Genomic DNA, 21716 nt, shown 5'->3' on the forward strand with positions numbered 1-21716 from the left:
GTGCTCGCTTTGGCAGCACATATACTAAAATTGGAACGATACAGAGAAGATTAGCATGGCCCCTGCGCAAGGATGACACGCAAATTCGTGAAGCGTTCCATATTTTTCTCAAAATGGATTAAAGATCTAAACATAAGACCAGAAACTATAAAACTCCTAGAGGAGAACATAGGCAAAACACTCTCTGACATACATCACAGCAGGATCCTCTATGACCCACCTCCTAGGATATCGGAAATAAAAGCAAAAATAAACAAATGGGACCTAATTAACCTTAAAAGCTTCTGCACATCAAAGGAAACTATAAGCAAGGTGAAAAGACAGCCTTCAGAATGGGAGAAAATAATAGCAAATGAAGCAACTGACAAACAACTAATATCAAAAATATACAAGCAACTCCTACAGCTCAACTCCAGAAAAATAAATGACCCAATCAAAAAATGGGCCGAAGAACTAAATAGACATTTCTCCAAAGAAGACATACAGATGGCTAACAAACACATGAAAAGATGCTCAACATCACTCATTATCAGAGAAATGCAAATCAAGACCACTATGAGGTACCATTTCACACCAGTCAGAATGGCTGCGATCCAAAAGTCTACAAATAATAAATGTTGGAGAGGGTGTGGAGAAAAGGGAACCCTCTTACACTGTTGGTGGGAATGCAAACTAGTACAGCCACTATGGAGAACAGTGTGGAGATTCCTTAAAAAACTGGAAATAGAACTGCCTTATGATCCAGCAATCCCACTGCTGGGCATACACACTGAGGAAACCAGAAGGGAAAGAGACACGTGTACCCCAATGTTCATCGCAGCACTGTTTATAATAGCCAGGACATGGAAGCAACCTAGATGTCCATCAGCAGATGAATGGATAAGAAAGCAGTGGTACATATACACAATGGAGTATTACTCAGCCATTAAAAAGAATTCATTTGAATCAGTTCTAATGAGGTGGATGAAACTGGAGCCTATTATACAGAGTGAAGTAAGCCAGAAGGAAAAACACCAATACAGTATACTAACGCATATATATGGAATTTAGAAAGATGATAACAATGACCCTGTGTATGAGACAGCGAAAGAGACACTGATGTATGGAACAGTCTTATGGACTCTATGGGAGAGGGAGAGGGTGGGAAGATTTGGGAGAATGGCATTGAAACATGTAAAATATCATGTATGAAACGAGATGCCAGTCCAGGTTCGATGCACGATACTGGATGCTTGGGGCTAGTGCACTGGGACGACCCAGAGGGATGGTATGGGGAGGGAGGAGGGAGGAGGGTTCAGGATGGGGAGCACATATATACCTGTGATGGATTCATTTTGATATTTGGCAAGACTAATACAATTATGTAAAGTTTAAAAACTAAAAAAAAAAAAAAAAAGAGTTCAAAATGCAGTACTTGGATGCAATTTCAAAAATGACAGAATGATCTCTGTTCGTTTCCAAGGCAAGCCATTCAATATCACAGTAATCCAAGTCTATGCCCCTACCAGTAAGGCTGAAGAAGCTGAAGTTGAATGGTTCTATGAAGACTTACAAGACCTTTTAGAACTAACACCCCAAAAAATATGTCGTTTTCATATAGGGGACTGGAATACAAAAGCAAGAAGTCAAGAAACACCTGGAGTAACATGAAAATTTGGCCTTGGAGTATAGAATGAAGCAAAGCAAAGGCTGATAGAGTTTTGTCAAAAGAACACACTGGTCATAGCAAACACCCTCTTCCAACAACACAAGAGAAGACTCTACACATGGACATCATCAGATGGCCAACACCGAAATCAGATTGATTATATTCTTTGCAGCCAAAGATGGAGAAGCTCTATACAGTCAGCGAAAACAAGACTGGGAGCTGACTGTGGCTCAGATCATAAGCTCCTTATTGCCAAATTCAGACTGAAATTGGAGAAAGTGGGGAAATTCATTAGACCATTCAGGTATGACCTAAATCAAATCCCTTATGATTATACAGTGGAAGTGAGAAATAGATTTAAGGGACTAGATCTGATAGACAGAGTGCCTGATGAACTATGGACAGAGGTTTGTGACATTGTACAGGAGACAGAGATCAAGACCATTCCCAAGAAAAAGAAATGCAAAAAGGCAAAATGGCTGGCTGAGGAGGCCTTACAAATAGCTGTGGAAAGAAGAGAAGCAGAAAAAAGGAGAAAAGGAAAGATATAAGCATCTGGATGCAGAGTTCCAAAGAATACCAAGGAGAGATAAGAAAATCTTCCTCAGTGATCAATGCCAAAGAAATAGAGAAAAACCATAGAATGGGAAAGACTAGAAATCTCTACAAGAAAATTAGAGATACCAAGGGAACACTTCATGCAAAGATGGGCTCAATAAAGGACAGAAGTGGTATGGACCTAACAGAAGCAGAAGATATTAAGAAGAGGTGGCAACAATACAAAGAAGAACTGTACAAAAAAGATCTTCACAACCCAGATAATCATGATGGTGGGACCACTCACCTAGAGCCATGTATCCTGGAATGTGAAGTCAAGTTGGCCTTAGGAAGCATCACTATGAACAAAGCTAGTGGATGTGATGGAATTCCAGTTAAGTGTAAGTAAGTGTTAGTCGCTCAGTTGCGCCCGACTCTTGGTGACCCCATTGACTGCAGCTGACCAGGATCCTCTGTCCATGAGATTTTCCAGGCGAGGATACTGGAGTGGGTTGCCATTTCCTTCTCCAGGGGATCTTCCCAACCCAGGAATTGAACCCGGGTCTCCTGAACTGTAGGCAAATTCTTTACCGACTGAACTACAAGGGAATTCCAGTTGAGCTCTTTCAAATCCTAAAAGATGATGCTGTGAAAGTGCTTCACTCAATATGCCAGCAAATTTGGAAAACTCAGCAGTGGCCACAGGATTGGAAAAGGTCAGTTTTCATTCCAATCCCAAAGAAAAGCAATGCCAAAGAATGCTCAAACTACCGCACTCATCTCACACACTAGTAGAGTAATGCCCAAAATTCGTCAAGCCAGGCTTCAGCAATATGTGAACTGTGAACTTACCGATGTTCAAGCTGGTTTAGAAAAGGCAGAGGAAGCAGAGATCAAACTGCCAACATCCTCTGGATCATCGAAAAAGCAAGAGAGTTCCAGAAAAACATCTATTTCTGCTTTATTGACTATGCCAAAGCCTTTGACTGTGTGGATCACAATAAACTGCGGAAAATTCTGAAAGAGATGGGAATACAAAAGCACCTGACCTGCCTCTTGAGAAACCTGTATGCAGGTCAGGAAGCAACAGTTAGAACTGGACATGGAACAACAGACTGGTTCCAAATAGGAAAAGGAGTACGTCAAGGCTATATATTGTCACCCTGCTTATTTGCCTTATATGCAGAGTACATCATGAGAAACACTGGGCTGGAAGAAGCACAAGCTGGAATCAAGATTTTCGGGAGAAATATCAATAACCTCAGATATGCAGATGACACCATCCTATGGCAGAAAATAAAGAAGCACTAAAGCGCCTCTTGATGAAAGTGAAAGAGGAGAATGAAAAAGTTGGCTTAAAGCTCAACATTCAGAAAACAGATCATGGCATCCAGTCCCATCACTTCATGGCAAATAGATGGGGAAACAGTGGCTGACTTTATTTTCTTGGGCTCCAAAATCACTGCAGATGGTGATTGTGGCCATGAAATTAAAAGATGTTTATTCCTTGAAAGCAAAGTTATGACCAACCTAGACAGCACATTAAAAGCAGAGACATTACTTTGTCAACAAAGGTCCATCTAATCAAGGCTATGGTTTTCCCAGTAATCTTGTATGGATGTGAGAGGTCGACTATAAAGAAAGCTGAGTGCTGAAGAATTGATGATTTTCAACTGTGGTTTTGGAGAAGACTCCTGAGAGTCCCTTGGACTGCAAGGAGATCCAACCAATCCATCCTAAAGGAAATCAGTCCTGGGTGTTCACTGGAAGGACTGATGTTGAAGCTGAAACTCCAATATCTTGGCCACCTGATGCAAAGAGCTGACTCGTTTTAAATCCCCTGATGTTGGGAAAGATTGAAGGCAGGAGGAGAAGGGGACGACAGAGGACAAGATGGTTAGATGGCATCACCAACTCAATGGACATGAGTCTGAGTAAACTCTGAGAGTTGGTGATGGACAGGGAGGCCTGGTTTGTTGCATTTCATGGGGTTGCAAAGAGTTGGACACGACTGAGCGACTGAACTGTACTGGAATGAGCAGCAAAGAATTGCTGCTTTTGAACTGTGGTGTTGGAGAAGACTCTTGAGAGTCTTCTCCTGAGAGTCTTCTTGGACTGCAAGGAGATCCAACCAGTGCATCCTAAAGGAGATCAGTCCTGGGTGTTCTTTGGAAGGACTGATGTTGAAGCTGAGACTCCACTACTTTGGCCACCTGATCCAAAGATTGGACTCATTTGAAAAGATCCTGATGCTGGGAAAGTTTGAGTGGTGGAGGAGGAGGAGATTGGATTGCATTGCAAACTCAGTGGACATGAGTTTGGGTGAACTCTGGGAGTTGGTGATGGACAGGAAGGCCTGGCATGCTGAGGTTCATGGAATTGCAAAAAGACAGATATGACTGAGCAACTGAACTGAACTGAATATGCATTTAAGTTTCTCCATGTCTTTTCATGGATTGATAGCTCATTTTGAAATACCTCTGAATAATAATTTTTTGTCTGAATGTTCCACCATTTATCCATTCATCCACTGAAAGATGTCTTGTCTGCTTCCAAATTTGGGTAATTATGAATAAAGTTGCTAAAAACATACTTATGCAGGTTTTTACGTGGACTGAATTTTCCAGATTCTTTGGAAATACCAAGGAGTGCAGTTGCTAAATCATAAGGTGCCAGTATATTTAGTTGTATAAGGAACCACAAAATTCTTTCCAAAGGTATGGTATCATTTTGCCTTTCCCAGTGTATGAGAGTTGCTTGTTGCCTCATATCCTCTAAGCATTTGGTTTTGTCAGTGTTCCAGATTCTGATCATAATGGGTATGCAGTCATACCTCATCATTATTCATTACTCTAATTGCATCTCCCTGATGGTATACAGTTAGAACTGGACATGGAACAACAGACTGGTTCCAAATAGGAAAAAGAGTATGTCAAGCCTGTATATTGTCACCCTGCCTATTTAACTTATATGCAGAGTACATCATGAGAAACGCTGGGCTGGAAGAAGCACAAGCTGGAATCAAGATTGCCCTGAGAAATAGCAATAATCTCAGATATGCAGATGACACCACCCTTATGGCAGAAAGTGAAGAGGAACTAAAAAGCCTCTTGATGAAAGTGAAAGAGGAGAGTGAAAAAGTTGGCTTAAAGCTCAACATTCAGAAAACTAAGATCATGGCATCTGGTCCCATCACTTCATGGCATATAGATGGGGAAACAGTGGAAACAGTGTTAGACTTTATTTTTCTGGGCTCCAAAATCACTGCAGATGGTGATTGCAGCCATGAAATGAAAAGACACTTACTTCTTGGAAGGAAAGTTATGACCAACCTAGATAGCATATTGAAAAGCAGAGATATTACCCTGCCAACAAAAGTCCATCTAGTCAAGGCTATGGTTTTTCCAGTGGTCATGTATGGATGTGAGAGTTGGACTGTGAAGAAAGCCGAGCATGGAAGAATTGATGCTTTTGAACTGTGGTGTTGGAGAAGACTCTTAAGAGTCCTTTGGATTGCAAGGAGGTCCAACCATTCTATCCTAAAGGATATCAGTCCTTGGTGTTCATTGGAAGGAGTGATGCTGAAGCTGAAACTCCAATACTTTGGCCACCTCATGCGAAGAGTTGACTCATTGGAAAAGACCCTGATCCTGGGAGAGATTGGGGGCAGGAGGAGAAGGGGACGACAGAGGATGAGATGGCTGGATAGCATCAACGACTCGATGGACATGAGTTTGAGTGAACTCCGGGAGTTGGTGATGGACAGGGAGACATGGCGTGCTGTGATTCATGGAGTCACAAAGAGTCGGACACGGCTGAGCGACTGAACTGAACTGATGGTATATGGTATGGAACATTTTTTTTTAATGTGCTTATTTGCCATCTGTATATCTTTTTTGATGATGTATCTATTAAGTTTGAGTTTTAAGAGCCTTTTGTATATATAAATTTTGGATAGCAGTTATTTAGTGGGTGCGTCTTTTGCAAATATTTTCTCCCAGTCTGGTTTGTTTTTAATTCTCTCACTAGTGTTTTTCCTAGAGTAAAAGTTTTTTAATTTTCATGAAGTCCAGCTTATTAATTATTTCTTTAATGGATTGCATCTTTGATGTTGTAGCTAAAAATATATCATCATACCCAAGGGCATGTAGGTTTTCCCTTATGTTATCTTCCAGTTTTATAATTTTGCATTTTTTCTTTTAGGTTCATGATCAATTTTGAGTTATTTTTCATAAAGTGTATTTGATCAGTGTCTAGATAATTTCTGTGTATGTATATGTCCAATTGTTCAAATACCATTTGTTGAAAAGGCTACTTTTTCTCCTTTCTATTGCCTTTGCTCTTTTGTCCAAGTTCAGTTGACTACATTTATCAGGGTCTATTTCTGGTCTCTCTTTTCTGTCCCATTAATCTTTTTGTCTTATTTTGTCACACTATCTTGATTACTGTAGTTAGATAACTAGTCTTGACATTGAATAGTCTGTTCTCAATTTTCTTCTCCTTCAATATTGGGTTGGCTATTATAGGTCTTTTGCCATATAAACTTTAGAATTATTTTGTCAAAATACATAAAATGACTTTCTATACTTTTTATTGTGGTTATATTGAATCTATAGATCATATTGGGAAGAGCTGACATCTTGACAATGTCAAGTTGTTGAGTTTTCCTATCTGTAAACATGGAGTATCTCTGGATTTGTTTAGTTCTTCGATTCTGTTCATCCAAATGTTGTGCTTTTCCTCATATAGAACTTGTACATGTATTTTTAGATTTTTACCTAAGCATTTCATTTTTAGGGTGCTGATATAAAGGGCATTTTGTTTTCAATTCCACATTTTTTTGTGTGTTAATTGTTAATGTAATGAAAAGCAACTGACTTTGGTTTATTCTCCTCCCACCCTGGACAGAAGGCTAATATCATGCGGCTCAAAGCCCCAGCCCTCTAGTCACTTGGCCCCACTGGTTGTTCTTTCCAGTATGACTATCCTCACAGTAGCATAAGCTATTGTTGACTGAAAAATATACACAAGTGAAGAGTTGAGAATTATGTTTTGACAGAATTATTGAGGACTATAGCCCATGGTTGGCAGCCTCTGAGGGACTGTTTCAAAAGGGTAAGGGAGGATCTCAGAATATATAAGTGTTAGATGTTCAGTTGTCTGACTCTTTGTGACCCCATGAACTGTTGCCCACTAGGCCCCTCATTCCATGAAATTTTCCTGGCAAGAATACTGGAGTGGGTTAGCCATTCCCTTTTCCAGGGGATCTTATGGATCCAGGGATCGAACCTGGTCTCCTGAATTGCAGGCAGATTCTTTACCATCTAAGTCACCAGGGAAGCCAAGAATATACAAGAGTTTTTGCTGGGAAAAAAAAAAAAAGAATTTGAACATCAAAAGATTACCACTAACCATAAAAGAGGCATCTCAAATTAATAATAATTTTAGTGCTTTTCTATGAATGGGAAGATGAAAGAATCTGGACTCACTGGAATTAGTCCTTTGATAGGCATTTTAACTGTCTAGGACCAGTGTCCTGTTTTTCTTCTTCTTGAATTCCTATCAGGAGGCACTGATTTGGGCAGCTGTTGTGACTGATAGAGTTATGGCCACAGCTTCCTTTGTTTACTGAAATGGCAGGTGTTGTTCTTTGTCTACTCTAACCAGGATGTTCCTGTTACTTGGGAAAATCCAAAGGTTTCAAGGTTGCCTCCAGGAACTGGGACAAGGCCAGACCATGGGCAAGAGACATGAGCAGACATTTCCCAGAAGAGTCGTAGTAAACATTTCCCAGAAAAGACATGAACAGACATTTCCCAGAGGAGAATATCCAGAGAGCAAAGACCAAGAATAGATGCTTATGGCCATTAATCACTATAGAAGTAAAAATTAAAACGACATGATAAGTAGCTAAAATTTGCCAAAATTAAAAAAAAAAAAAAAAAGGAATGACAATGCAAAATTCTGATGAGGATGCAGAGAAACTGCATTGCTCATGGAGTATAAAATATTACAGATACTCAGGGAAATGGTTTAACGATTTTTTAAAATTGTGATAAGAATAGTTAATAGGAGACCTCTTAACAATTTTTAAAATACATAACATAGCATTTTTATCTATAGGTACAATGTACAGTTCAGTCACTCAGTCACGTCCAACTCTTTGCGACCCCATGAACCACAGCACGCCAGGCCTCCCTGTCCATCACTAACTCCCGGAGTCTACCCAAACTCATGTCCAGTGAGTCAGTGATGCCATCCAACCACCTCATCCTCTGTCGTCCCCTTCTCCTCCTGCCCTCAATCCTTCCCAACATCAGGGTCTTTTCCAGTGAGTCAGTTCTTCATATCAGGTGGCCAAAATATTGGAGTTTCAGCTTCAACATCAGTCCTTCCAATGAACACCCAGGACTGATTTCCTTTAGCATGGACTGGTTGGATCTCCTTGCAGTCCAAGGAACTCTCAAGAGTCTTCTCCAACATCACAGTTCAAAAGCATCAATTCTTCTGCAGTCAGCTTTCAGATATCTAAAACTTATTCATCTTACATAAATGAAATTTTATGTATGTTTATTAGCAACTCCAATTTTTCCTTCCCTCCAGTTTCTGGCAGCCACCATTCTGTCCTTGGCATCTATGAGTGTGATTATTGTAGATACCTCAGGTAACTGGAATCATGTAGAGTTTGTCCTTCTGTGATTGGCTATAGAACTCCTGGGGATTCTCCAGGCAAGACTACTGGAGTGGGTTGCCATTTCTTACTCCAGGGGTTCTTTTAGATCCAGGGATCAAACTCATGTCTCTCGGGTCTCTGGAAGTGGTAGGCAGATTCTTTACCACTACACCTCCTGGGAAGTCATCTGGCTTCCTTTAATTAACAATAATCTGGGATATCTGGTTCTCTTTAATTAACAACACTTGTTTGATGTTCAGACTACCTGCTGCTGCTGCTGCTAAGTCACTTCAGTTGTGTCCAATTCTGTGTGACCCCATAGACGGCAGCCTATCCCCCATCCCTGGGATTCTCCAGGCAAGAACACTGGAGTGAGTTGCCATTTCCTTCTCCAGTGCATGAAAGTGAAAAGTGAAAGTGAAGTCGTTCAGTCGTGTCCGACCCTCAGCGACCCCACGGGTTGCAACCTACCAGGCTCCTCCGTCCATGGGATTTTCCAGGCAGGAGTACTGGCTGCTGCTGCTGCTGCTGCTAAGTCGCTTCAGTCATGTCCGACTCTGTGCGACCCCAGAGACAGCAGCCCACCAGGCTCTGCCATCCCTGGGATTCTCCAGGCAAGAACACTGGAGGGGATTGCCATTTCCTTCTCCAATGCATGAAAGTGAAAAGTGAAAGTGAAGTTGCTCAGTCGTGTCCGACTCCTAGCGATCCCATGGACTGCAACCTACCAGGCTCTTCCGTCCGTGGGATTTTCCAGGCAAGAGTACTGGAGTGGGGTGCAATTGCCTTCTCCGCAGATTGTTGTAAAATTTCCATTTAACCAGGCTCCTTCCCTCTCCTCAAAGCAGTTCTCTCAGGGCCACTTAAGATGTTGCCTCCAAAACTTGAAGTCCTAAAAATTCCCACCAAATAAAACGTAACTCTCAACTTTTAGGTTGTGAATATTTCTCTAAGGTGACAGCAGGAGGCTCCTTTCCTTGTCTTTTTAGCAAGCCTTATTATAACTAAATTTAATTGGGTACCCCTTACTTCCCTGGTGGCTTAGACAGTAAAGTGTCTGCCTACAATGTGGGAGACCTGGGTTCAATCCCTGGATTGGGAAGATCTCCTGGAGAAGGAAATGGCAACCCACTCCAGTATTCTTGCCTGGAGAATCCCATGGACGGAGGAGCCTGGTAGGCTACGGTCCATGGGGTTGCAAAGAGTCAGACACGACTGAGTGACTTCACTTTCACTTTCACTGCTCTGCTCATTTCTGACCTGAGCCCAACTTTCTAATCTTGTGTAATCACACAACAGCCTGCCTAGCTTGTCGGTTCTTTCCATAGATCAAAGAAGTAGAAATGCAGAATAAGATGACCAGGTCTCTTCTGTAGCTTCCCCTTAAGTGACCTCCCAAACAAACCATGTGGCTAACCTGTGATCAGGATAAAGGAGCAAGTCTAGAGGAAGATCAGTAGGAGACAGGCCTGTACTCAGTGGAGGATGGTGATGACTTTGATCCACTTCCTCAGTGATTAACTGAGGTTACTTCCCCCTTTTTCTTTAAGACTTTCAGGGCTAGCAGCATCTTTGGAGGTGGTTCTAAGGCCACTGAGCCCACAATCTTCCCAGATTGTTGGCATTCCGATTAAAGACAGCTTGTCCCTGTACCAATGTCCATGAGTTTGATTTTGTAAGCAATGAGCAGTCCCCCTCACTTCAGTTGGTAACTTGCTGAGAGCTCTTTTCTGCAAAGAACTCTTTCCTGTCAAAAGATGATTACAAAAAAAACCCCAAAAAACAAAAAAACTAGATTAGATAAAGCAAAAAAAAAAAAATACTCATTTCAAACTTTCAAGCTCATAGGTAGTGCTAATGGTAAAGAACCTGCCTACCAATGCAGGATACATAAGAGACATGGGTTCAATCCCTGGGTCAGGAAGATCCCCTGGAGGAGGACATGGAAACCCACTCCAGAATTCTGGCCTGGAAAATCCCATGGACAGAAGATCCTGGCGGGCTACAGTCCATTGGGTCGCAAAGAGTCAGACATGGCTGAAGCCACTTAGCACATATGATCATATAGTCAGAACCTGCTATCTAATTTGCAAGTGCAAAATAAAAAGAGTGGAGTTCTTTGTTTAAAAAAATCATTAATAATTTCAAGATACTGATGGTTGGGCATTAAGCCAAGTATGAAACCCTTTTCAGCACAGAGAACTGTGGTCCTGAATGGTCTGTATGTCCACATAGCTGATGGCGCACACAGAATCATTTTTATGTCCAGCTGCAGTTCATCATTGTCTGTGAAATTTTAGTATTCTTGCTTCTTGAAGAGGGTACTTTTCTCTGCTGAGCTACCTAACAAGAGTTGTTTGGCTTAGCATGAGGCAGGAAATAAATGGACTTTAGGCTTGTCATTTATAACTAGCCTTCTTTTAAAAAAAAATTAAATTAATTACGATTAACTTACAATTACTAATTACTTTACAATATTGCAGTGGTTTTTTCCATACATTGACATGAATCAGCCGTGGGTGTACAGTGTTCCACATTCTGAACCCCCCTCCCACCTCCCTCCTCATCCCATCTCTCAGGGTCATCCCAGTGTAACAGCCCTGAGCACCCTGTCTCATGCATCAAACCTGGACTGGCGATCTGTTTTACATATGATAACATACATGTTTCAATGCTGTTCTCTCAAATCATCTCGCCTCGCCTTCTCCGACAGAGTCCAAAAGACTGTTCTATACATCTGTGTCTCTTTTGCTGCTTTGCATATAGGGTCATCATTACCATCTTTCTAAATTCCATATATATGCATTAGTATACTGTATCAGTATTTTTATTTCTGACTTACTTCACTCTGTATAATAGGTTCCAGTTTCATCCATCTCATTAGAACTGATTCAAATGTATTCTTTTTAATGGCTGAGTAATATCCCATTGTGCATATGTACCACAGCTTTCTTATCCATTCGTCTGCCGATGGCCATCTAGGTTGCTTCCATGTCCTGGCTATTATAAACAGTGCTGCGATGAACAATGGGGTACATGTGTCTCTTTCAATTCTGGTTTCCTCAGTGTGTATGCCCAGCAGTGGGATTGCTGGGTTGTATGGCAGTTCTATTTCCAGTTTTTTTAAAGGAATCTCCACACTGTTCTCCATAGTGGCTGTACTAGTTTGCATTCCCACCAACAGTGTAAGAGGGTTCACTTTTCTCCACACCCTCGTCAGCATTTATTTTTTGTAGACTTTTGGATAGCAGCCATTCTGATCGGCGTGAAATGGTACCTCATTGTGGTTTTGATTTGCATTTCTCTGATAATGAGTGATGTTGAGCATCTTTCCATGTGTTTGTTAACCATCTGTATGTCTTCAGAGAAAAGTCTGTTTAGTTCTTTGGCCCATTTTTTTATTGGGTCATTTATTTTTCTGGAATTGAGCTGCAGGAGCTGCTTGTATATTTTTGAGATTAATTCTTCGTCAGTTCCTTCGTTTGCTATTATTTTCTCCCATTCTGAAGGCTGCCTTTTCACCTTCCTTATAGTTTCCTTCATTGTGCAAAAGCTTTTGTTTTTTTTTCATTGTTTTGTCTCATTTGTTTATTTTTGCTTTTATTTCCATTACTTTGGGAGGTGGGTCATAGAGGATCCTGCTGTGATTTATGTCAGAGAGTGTTTTGCCTATGTTTTCCTCTAGGAGTTTTATAGTTTTTGGCCTTACGTTTAGATCTTTAATCCATTTTGAGTTTATTTTTGTGTATGGTGTATAACTAGCCTTGTGTTCCAACTTGCTGAGACAGGAGACAAGTTGTCTCCAGACTAGATATTTATGATGAACTTTCTGTCTGCATTTGGAGATAATAATAGCCACAGGAAGAGGCTGAATAGCTAGGCTTTGTTTCTCATGTTCACTTTAAGATAACAATTATGGCAGAGATAAAGAAGGGCTAAACCTTGATTGAGTAAAAGATCAAGAGATCACATATTTCCCATCCTTGAAGAAAGAAGAAACTCCCTGTGCAGAAAGGCTCCTTGAGGTTCAAAAAGGAGGAAGCATCATCCAGAAAATATGTGATGCCAAGCCCCTCTCCTCCCCAGGCTTCTGGGTGGGAATCCATCTTGGAAAAAAGTTGTGCATGCGCATTGGGGAGGGGCCTTGGGTATGTCAGCTGTGCAAAAACAAGCAAGATAATTAACCAAATATAAACACAGACCCGGTAGAACTGTCCTGTATAAATCATTTAACCACCTCTTTACCAAACTCCTCCTCATGAAGGAGGATGCCCACACCCTCTCTCTCTGGGTGCATATCTCTGCCTTGTTTCTGTCTTAAACTGTTTTTCTGAGGGTTTTCCACTTGTGCTGTGTCTCTAATTAAACTTTGTACCTGGTTTTACAGTTTTTGCCTCCTTGAGAAATGCATTTTTCAATGAGGGTAAGGGGAGTTTTGCTTCTGTCTTCTAACCCCTGGTTGACTATCAGCCAGGATTCTAGGTTTTCATCTAGGCTGTGCTGTGTGCTAAGTCGCTTCAGGTGTTTGCTATTCTTGCAACCCTATGTACTGTAGCCTGCCAAGCTCCTGTGTCTATGGGATTCTCCAGGCAAGAATACTGGAGTGGGTTGCCTTTCCCTCTTCCAAGGAATCTTCCTGACCTCAAGGATCGAATCTGTGTTTCTTATGTCTTCTGCATTGGCAGGCAGGGCTGCTGCTGCTGCTGCTAAGTCGCTTCAGTCGTGTCCAACTCTGTGCAACCCCAGAGACGGCAGCTCACCAGGCTCCCCTGTCCCTGGGATTCTCCAGGCAAGAACACTGAAGTGGGTTGCCATTTCCTTCTCCAATGCATCAAAGTGAAAAGTGAAAGTGAAGTCGCTCAGTCGTGTCTGACTCTTCGTAACCCCATGGACTGCAGCCTACCAGGCTCTTCCGTCCATGGGATTTTCCAGGCAAGAGTACTGGAGTGGGGTGCCATTGCCTTCTCCAGGCAGGCAGGGCTACCTAGGTTCAATTACTGAGCAGGGAAGTAAGATCTCGCTTGTTTCAAGCCATCAGTTACTGCTGTCTCTCTGAGATCAAGTGGGCTTTGCTCATTTCTCTAAATTCTTTTCATGATGCACTAGGGTGAAATATACCATTTATCCTACTCTTTAAGAAACTCTAGTGTTCAGAATATTTAAACCCAGACACTGGTCAATCAGAAGAGTCTCTAGTCTGTGTTCTAACTTGAGGGTTATAGCTTTATCTGAGCCCTGAAGAAAAAAGGTTGTAGGTATTCCCCAGACCAAACTTCACTGGGAAGATTTTAGATACTAAAGTTCATAGTATTTCCTTAGGCAGGCATGAATAATTGTAACTGAGCAGAACCCTATGGTGGCACAGTGGTAAAGAATCCACTTGCCAAAGCAGGAGACACAAGAGACCTGGGTTCGATCCCTGGGTTTGGATGATCCTCTGGAACAGGAAATGGCAACCCCCTCCGGTATTCTTACCTGGAAAATTCCTTGGACAAAGGAGCCTGGCAGGCTACAGTCCATGGGGTCGCAAAGAGTTGGACATGACTGAGCATGCGTGCGTGCACACAAACACACACACACACACACACACAGCACCCTATGGGGTCTTCCTGGGACAGACCCTCCCCTCATGTCCTCTGCCCACCTCTCCTTTGCAGAAAAGGCGTATTCTCCAAGCCTCCCTGAGTCACAAAAGCCTGGCTCAAGAATAAATGATTGAATAGATGTAAACATTTAGTGATAAAACAGCTGTTGGGTGAAAGGAACTGATAACAATTTAAAACAGTAATCAGCCATATGGTGGTCACAGAATCTTTACCTCCTCTCTGAATTTCTTAGGTAGTAACATCTGACCCAATATCCTGATTGGTTTCACAGATGCTTAACTCTCTACCAAATAGAAGAAGTTAACTGCTTGATGCCCATGAGTAGTAGCCCCCAGAGCTACTGGAGCTCTAGGATTGATAATGTTAACCCCTATGATGCCACCCTGGTACCTCACCATCAGCCAATAAGAGAATTGAGAGGATCATACACCCTTACTCCCCTCCCTTGCCTGGCCTTTAAAAATACTTTTCTGAAATGTATCAGAGAATTTGGGTTTTCCGAGCACTAACTGCCCTGGACTATTTGTCTGGTGACTGCAATAAATGCGGTACTTACGTTCATCACAACCTGATGTCAGTAAATTGGGTTTACTGCATATGGGTGAGCAGACCCAAGTATGGTTTGGTAACAGTATTAGTAATTGAATAATAAATATATTAACAGCTGAAGTTTTTTGGACACCTTTAACAAAATCATAATTTTCTTTTTCAGAATACTTCTGTCACCATATAGATCATGAGAGTGAAAGAACTTAATGTGCTGTAATAATTTGCATGAATGCTCTGTGGCTCAGTCATGTCAGACTCTTTGCGACCTCATGGACTGTATCCCACCAGGGTGCCCTGTCCAGAGAGTTTTCCAGGTGAGAGTACTGGAATGGGTTGCCATTTCCTACTCCAAGTGATCTTCCCATCCCAGAGATGGATCACACATCTCCTGTGTCTCCTGTTTTGCCAGGCAGATTCTTTATCACCGAGCCACCTGGGAATCCTGTAACAATTTAAGTAATAATAAATTACCAGGAAGTCCCTGATGGTCCAATGGTTGGGACTCTGTACTGCCTTTACAGATGGCCTGAGTTCAATCTTTGAAGGAGGAACTAAGATCCTTCAAGCCACACAGCACTGCCAAAAATAAATTAATTAACCTTAGAAAGTTAATGAGTTGCAGCAATTTAGTGATTTCAAACCTACACTAATTATTATTTTACAGTTCTGGAGGTCAGCAGTTTAAAATGAATCTTACTGAAAAAAGATTAAGGTATATTGGTAGGTCTGAGTTCCTTTTGCAGGCTTTAGGACAGAATGTGTCTCCTTGTCTCTTATAGCTTCTAGAGATCACCTGCATTCCTCAGCTCTGACCTCTTGCTTCATCTTCAATGCCATCAGCAGAGCATCATCAAATCTCTCCATGACTATGACACTTCTATCTTCCTCTAATAAGGAGCTGTGTGACTAAATGTGACCAACCCAGGTAATCCAGAATAATCTCCCCATCTCAAGATCCTTAATTAATTACATCTTCAAAGATTCTTTTTTATTTTTTTTCATGGAAGGTAACAAATACACATGTTTAGGGGCTTGGGACACGGTATCTTTTGATGACGGGCATCCATTGCTTTGTCTACCACATATGTGTAAAGTCAAACAATTAACAAGCTAAAGATTTGTTACTTACATTGAGTTTATTTTGCTCCAAAACTGTTTTTTTTTTTTTTTTCCTGTGTCTTTCACTGAGTATATTCCTCTTTCATCAGCTACATTAACCATCCATTCTGTTGTCAAAGTTAGAAAGGCCCAAGGGAAGCAGGGCAGAGGTAAACTGGGAGTAAATTTTCATGCCCTTTGTGCTCAGTCATGTCCTACTCATTGTGACCTCTGGACTGTTGCCTACAGGCTCCTCTGTCCATGGGATTTTCCAGGCAGGAATACTGGAGTGGGTTGCCATTTCCTTCTCCAGGAGATCTTCCTGACCCAGGGATTGAACCCAGGTCTCCCGCATTGTAGGCAGACGCTTTACCATCTGAGCCACCAGGGAAGTCCACTGCTCTATGTAATCACATCTCAGTGATTGTTTTATTTTTATATTACTCATTTAGACAGTCACTTCTGTTGGGTTTGTTGACTTAAAAACTAGTCACAGTCTAAAAGTTGAGAGTTATATTTTATTTGGTGGGAATTTTTAGGACTTCAAGCCCGGGAGACAGCATTTCAAGTAACCCTGAGAGAACTGCTCTGAGGAGGTGAGGAGAAGGGCCAGGTTATATAGAAGTTTTACAACAAAGGGCAGGTAGTCAGAACATCCAAAGATTATTGTTACTTAAAGAAAACAAGATACTCCAAGTTAAGGAATTGGATGCTTTCCTATGTATGGGAGGATGCAAGAATCTGAGCTCACTGAAATCCTTCCTTTCAAATGTGTCTCAGTTCTCTGGGACCAGTATTTTGGGTTTTAACATCTTGAGGTTCCTTGGAGTTCATCTTAGGAAGTGGCAGCAGTCTGACGGCTGTTAGAGGGCAGGTATTCTTCTCCTTCCTGAGTTCCCTTAGTGCTCACAGGCTCACACTGGAGGGCTACAATCACTGACAACCGTGACATCCTTTTTTACTGATCTGGCAGGAAATCTTCCATTTCTCAGGTGGTAATTGTAACTTGAAGAACTTTTTCTTACCTTTTCACACTCAGTCAATTAGTCACTTACTTCCATCTCCTAAATATAGGCCCAATTAAATTCTTTTGGAAAATAAAAAGGTTTTATCCTCAATAAAATTAAAATAACTGTGACTTTCTCCTCTCACACTGCAGCTCCCTAGGAACCATGTAAAACAATGTCACTTCATCTTATGTGTCATGTCGGGTATCAGGTATAGAGTTTCATAAGAAAGTAAACAAGACAATAAGATTTAGGAATTATAAAATTCACATATTTAATAAAGAGGCTTTGGGTTAATTGGAAAGTTATTTACTCATACTTCTTCTTTTCTAATATGTGGTTGAGTTATTTTAAATTTTAGGGGGTTTCCTAACAGTCAGATGCATTCTCTTCTCTTTTGCAGTTCCCTTCAGATGGACTATTTCCTCCTTCAAACTCAATTGCCTCGCCCTTTCTTTTTTTTTTTCTTTTTTTTCTCGCCCTTTCATATAGCAAATGTCTACTCAAGTTATTGGTTTGGAAATTTATTCAACACTTCCTTGGAAGACTTTCCACTGAGTAGATATATCTCATTAAGTGCTCTCATAATATACTTATTCCACTGTTTTTTGCAATTTGTCACAATGAATCATTTATACCCTGTTAACTTTGCAGTTTCCTATTAAACTGCTCAGTGAGGCCTGGTGACTCAAAGGTATTATCTTCAAAAATATGTTCTAAATGGCAAGTGAGTAACCGTACAAATATTCAAGTACTTAGTTTTCAGTTTCTTGTTCCCAGAATGGAGAGAAGTTAAGCAATGTGAAACAGAGCTTTCATGATAAATGCGTCTAATGCAGAAATCCCATGACCTGGTTTAGTCACTGACCTTCTACTGCCTTAATGGAATTTCCAAATCAGACCATTTACTCTGTTGCTGGCAACTTACAACAAATTTACATGGTTTCTCACTCAAGGAGCTCATTTTCAATGTAGTTGAACCAACTACATGAGATACATTTAAATCTTTTATCGATGTTTCTGGCTTAAGGTAAATGATGATAAACTGTAGCTTTATGTTACCATGTCATGATAATAATGGTAAAAGTAATGTTATTAGTTCTGTAAATTATTTGGGAATTCCAAGAATATGAAATTTACTAAGGTTTGTTCCATTTCTCTTTGACAGCAAAATGATAAAATGATGTAAAAAGGATAAACTTGAAAGTTCGTATGTACTTCTGTTTATAATAAAGCAAGTTGAGAGAGGCCAAGCTGATGCTGAGAAGAATTAGAAGAGCCAGATTCAAACAAACAAGTTTTTAAAAAGGCATTGGAAACTTTTCAAGGTAATTGGAGGAACAGCAAAGATTCAGAGAAGTGAATAAACATTTTGAGGTTCACTCTTCTCCTAGCAGTATCTTGGTGAAGGATCACCTGCTCAGAATCTGAACAGGGCCATGGCCAGCAGGCACTCTGCTAGGTGAGATAAAAATTTTTACCAATGCACTTGAAGGACCAAAATCCTGAAGTGAAAAGTGGGTCAAAGGAAGCTTGATGTTTTTGCTTTAAGCCATTTGCCAAATTATTAAACTTCACAAGGAAAGAGGCTAAAAAGAAAAATGTGACAAGCAGAGTGGCATTTTGACAGTCATGTAGTTTTGAGAAGAAAAAAAAAAAATTAGATTCACTCTCCAACAAGAAAAGGAACTTTAGTAATATTCCATGCTCTGAGATGGAATTTCTAGAGGGTTTAGCCAGAGGTGCTAAGATAAATAAGAAATAATGGAATGGTTGAAAAATGGTAGATAAAATCTTGCAGAAATTGCAATAGACTGAAGTCAACTCAGTCTTTATTGGATTAAGACAATATCAATGAATGTAATACTTAGCAGAGGATAATGTGAATACTTCCTGGAAGCAGGTTTCATATTTCATACATGTGTAGGTACACTGACAACATTCAAGCAAAATTTTTCTTATTGTACCAACAGGTAAAACAAACAGACAAATGAATAAATAAATAATAGACACATAGATGACTCAGGTATTAGAATCACCAAACTCAAACTTTAAAATAACTATGATTAACACATTCTAGAAAATAGTTAACAAAAATGATGCATTTTACTAGAGAAGTGGAATCCCTAAATATAAATCAAATGGAAATTTTATAAACAAAAATTGCAATAAAAATTGATGGTTTAATAGATAGGTTTAAGAGCAGATTGATCTCAGCAGAAGACACAATTACAAAAATGTAAGGTAGGTCAGCAAAAATTCCACACTGAAGCACAGAGAAGCAATAAAGAAAATATTATTCAGATATAAGGGCAATAATAAAAAATCTTAATATAGATGCAATTGTATACTCAGAAGCGAAAAAATTGGAGGAAGGCAAAAGCAGTAATTTAAGAGATAGCAATCAATAATTTTTCAAAAGAGAAGAAAGATATCAAGCTATAAATTTAAGAAGCTTGGCAAATTAAAAACAAGATAGACTTTTGAAAATCATACCTAGGAAAACTATAGTAAAATTACTGCAAAATTAAAAGAAAAAAAGTAGGTATAGTAAGAATGACCAGTGCCTTCATAATGGAAACAATGAGGAAATGACTTTTTTTTTTTTTTTTTTTTTAAGTAGTGAAAGAACAACAGGGTTCTATCCCTGGGTCAGGAAGTTACCTTGGAGAAGAAAATGGCAACCCATTCCAGTATTCTTGCCTGGGAAATCCCATGGACAGAGGAAACTTGTGGGCTATTGTCCATGGGGTCACAAAGAGAGTCAGACACTACTTAGTGACTAAACAAAAACAACAAACAACAACAAAGTAAGATTATAAAACATGGTACTTGGCAAACTATAAGACACTGATGAAAGAAACTGAAGATGACACAAACAAATGGAAAGATATACTATGTGTATGAATGAAAAGAATTAGTATTGTTAAAATGACCATACTACCCAAGACGATCTACACATTCAATGCAATATCTATCAAAATATGAATGGCATTTTTTTCACACAGAACTAGAGTAGATAATTCTAAACTTTGTTCAGAAACACAGAGCCACCTGCTAAATAGTAAAAACAATCTTGAGCAAGAACAAGAGTATCACACTCTCTGTTTTCAAACTGTACTGCAAAACTACAGTAATCAAAACAGTATGACAATGCCACAAAAACAGACACATAGACCAGTGGAATAGAGTAAGATCTCAGTAATTAACCCATACTTATATGGACAATTAATATATAACAAATGAGGCTAGTATATACCATGATTATCTTCAACAAATGGTGTTGGGAAAACTGGACATTTATATGTGAGAGCATCAAACTAGACTATTCTCTCACACCACACACAAGAACAAGTTTGAAATGGATTAAAAACTTAAGTGTAAGACCTGAAGTGATAAATCTAGAAGAAAGCATAGGCAGTATACATTTCGACACTGATCTTTATAATATTTTTTCATATGTATCCTCAGCAAGGGAAGCCAAAGCAAAAGTAAACAAACAGGACAACATCAAACTAAAGAGTTTTTGCAAGCAAAGGAAACTATCAACAAAATGAAAAAGGCACCTATTGATTGGGAAAAGATATTTGCAAAATATAAATAAGAAGGGATTAATATCCAAAATATACAGAAAAATACAACATAAAAAAAACCATACAAATCATCAACAGGTACACTAAAAGATATAAGCAAGTCAAGCAAAGATTAGATATCACTTCACACCTCTCAGAAAGATAGCAAATAACAAGTGCTATCAAGGAGACTGAGAAAAGGGAAACTTCATGCACTATTTATGGGAATGTAAATTGGTGCAGCCACCATGAAAAACAGTATGGAGATTCCTCAAAAAATTTAAAACAGAGCTGTCATGTGATCCATCATTACTATTCCTGTGTACTTATCTGAAGGAAAAAAAAATACTAATTAGAAAAGATACATGCACCCCTATGTTAATTGAAGGATTATTTACAATAGCCAAGATATGGAAGCAAGCTAAGAGTATGGATAGATAAATGGATAAAAAGATGTGGTATATATAATACAATGGAGTATTACTCAGTCATAGAAAGGAATGAAATCTTGTCAATTATAATAAAATAGATGAACCTAGAGGGTATGATGATAAATGAAATTAGACAGAGACAGACAAATACTGGATGGCTTCCCTTTTATATAGAATCTAAAACAAGCATAACAAAACATAAACAGCTATAAATTATGTATAGTGTTACTGATATTGAGGAAAAAAAACACAGGTGTTTGCCAAAAAGGAATGGGGGGTGGGGTGCGCAGAAGGGAAGACATAGGGGAGAGAGATTGAGAGATAAAACCTCTAGTTACAAAATACATGAGTTACAGTAAGTCCGCTACATACAAAACTTCAAGTTGCAAACTTTCAAAGATGCAAACATGTGTTGACATGTCTAATCATGTAAATTAGTTCACATGTTTATCATATATTGTCACTCTTGGTCATATCTGACTCTTGTGACCCAATGGACAGTATCCAGCAAGGCTTCTGTATCCATGAAATTTTCCAGGCAAGAATAGTGGAATGGGCTGTTATTTCCTACTCCAGGGCATCTTCCTGACGTAGG

The 21716-nt window shown here is 39.8% G+C and overlaps 1 long non-coding RNA gene and 1 other non-coding gene across 2 annotated transcripts; both read left to right on the forward strand.

The window, feature by feature from the left end:
* On the forward strand, positions 1-107 carry LOC138988072 (U6 spliceosomal RNA). Its single transcript, XR_011464409.1, has one exon. It is a non-coding gene; the product is annotated as a U6 spliceosomal RNA (small nuclear RNA).
* Positions 108-1275: 1168 nt separating this feature from the next.
* On the forward strand, positions 1276-17991 carry LOC138987957 (uncharacterized). Its single transcript, XR_011464265.1, has 3 exons — positions 1276-6031; positions 15177-15327; positions 15793-17991. It is a non-coding gene; the product is annotated as an uncharacterized lncRNA (long non-coding RNA).
* The last annotated feature ends 3725 nt before the right edge of the window (positions 17992-21716 follow it).

The sequence above is a fragment of the Bos mutus genome, chromosome 5, assembly GCF_027580195.1.
Source record: "Bos mutus isolate GX-2022 chromosome 5, NWIPB_WYAK_1.1, whole genome shotgun sequence".
Classification (NCBI taxonomy): Eukaryota; Metazoa; Chordata; class Mammalia; order Artiodactyla; family Bovidae; genus Bos; species Bos mutus.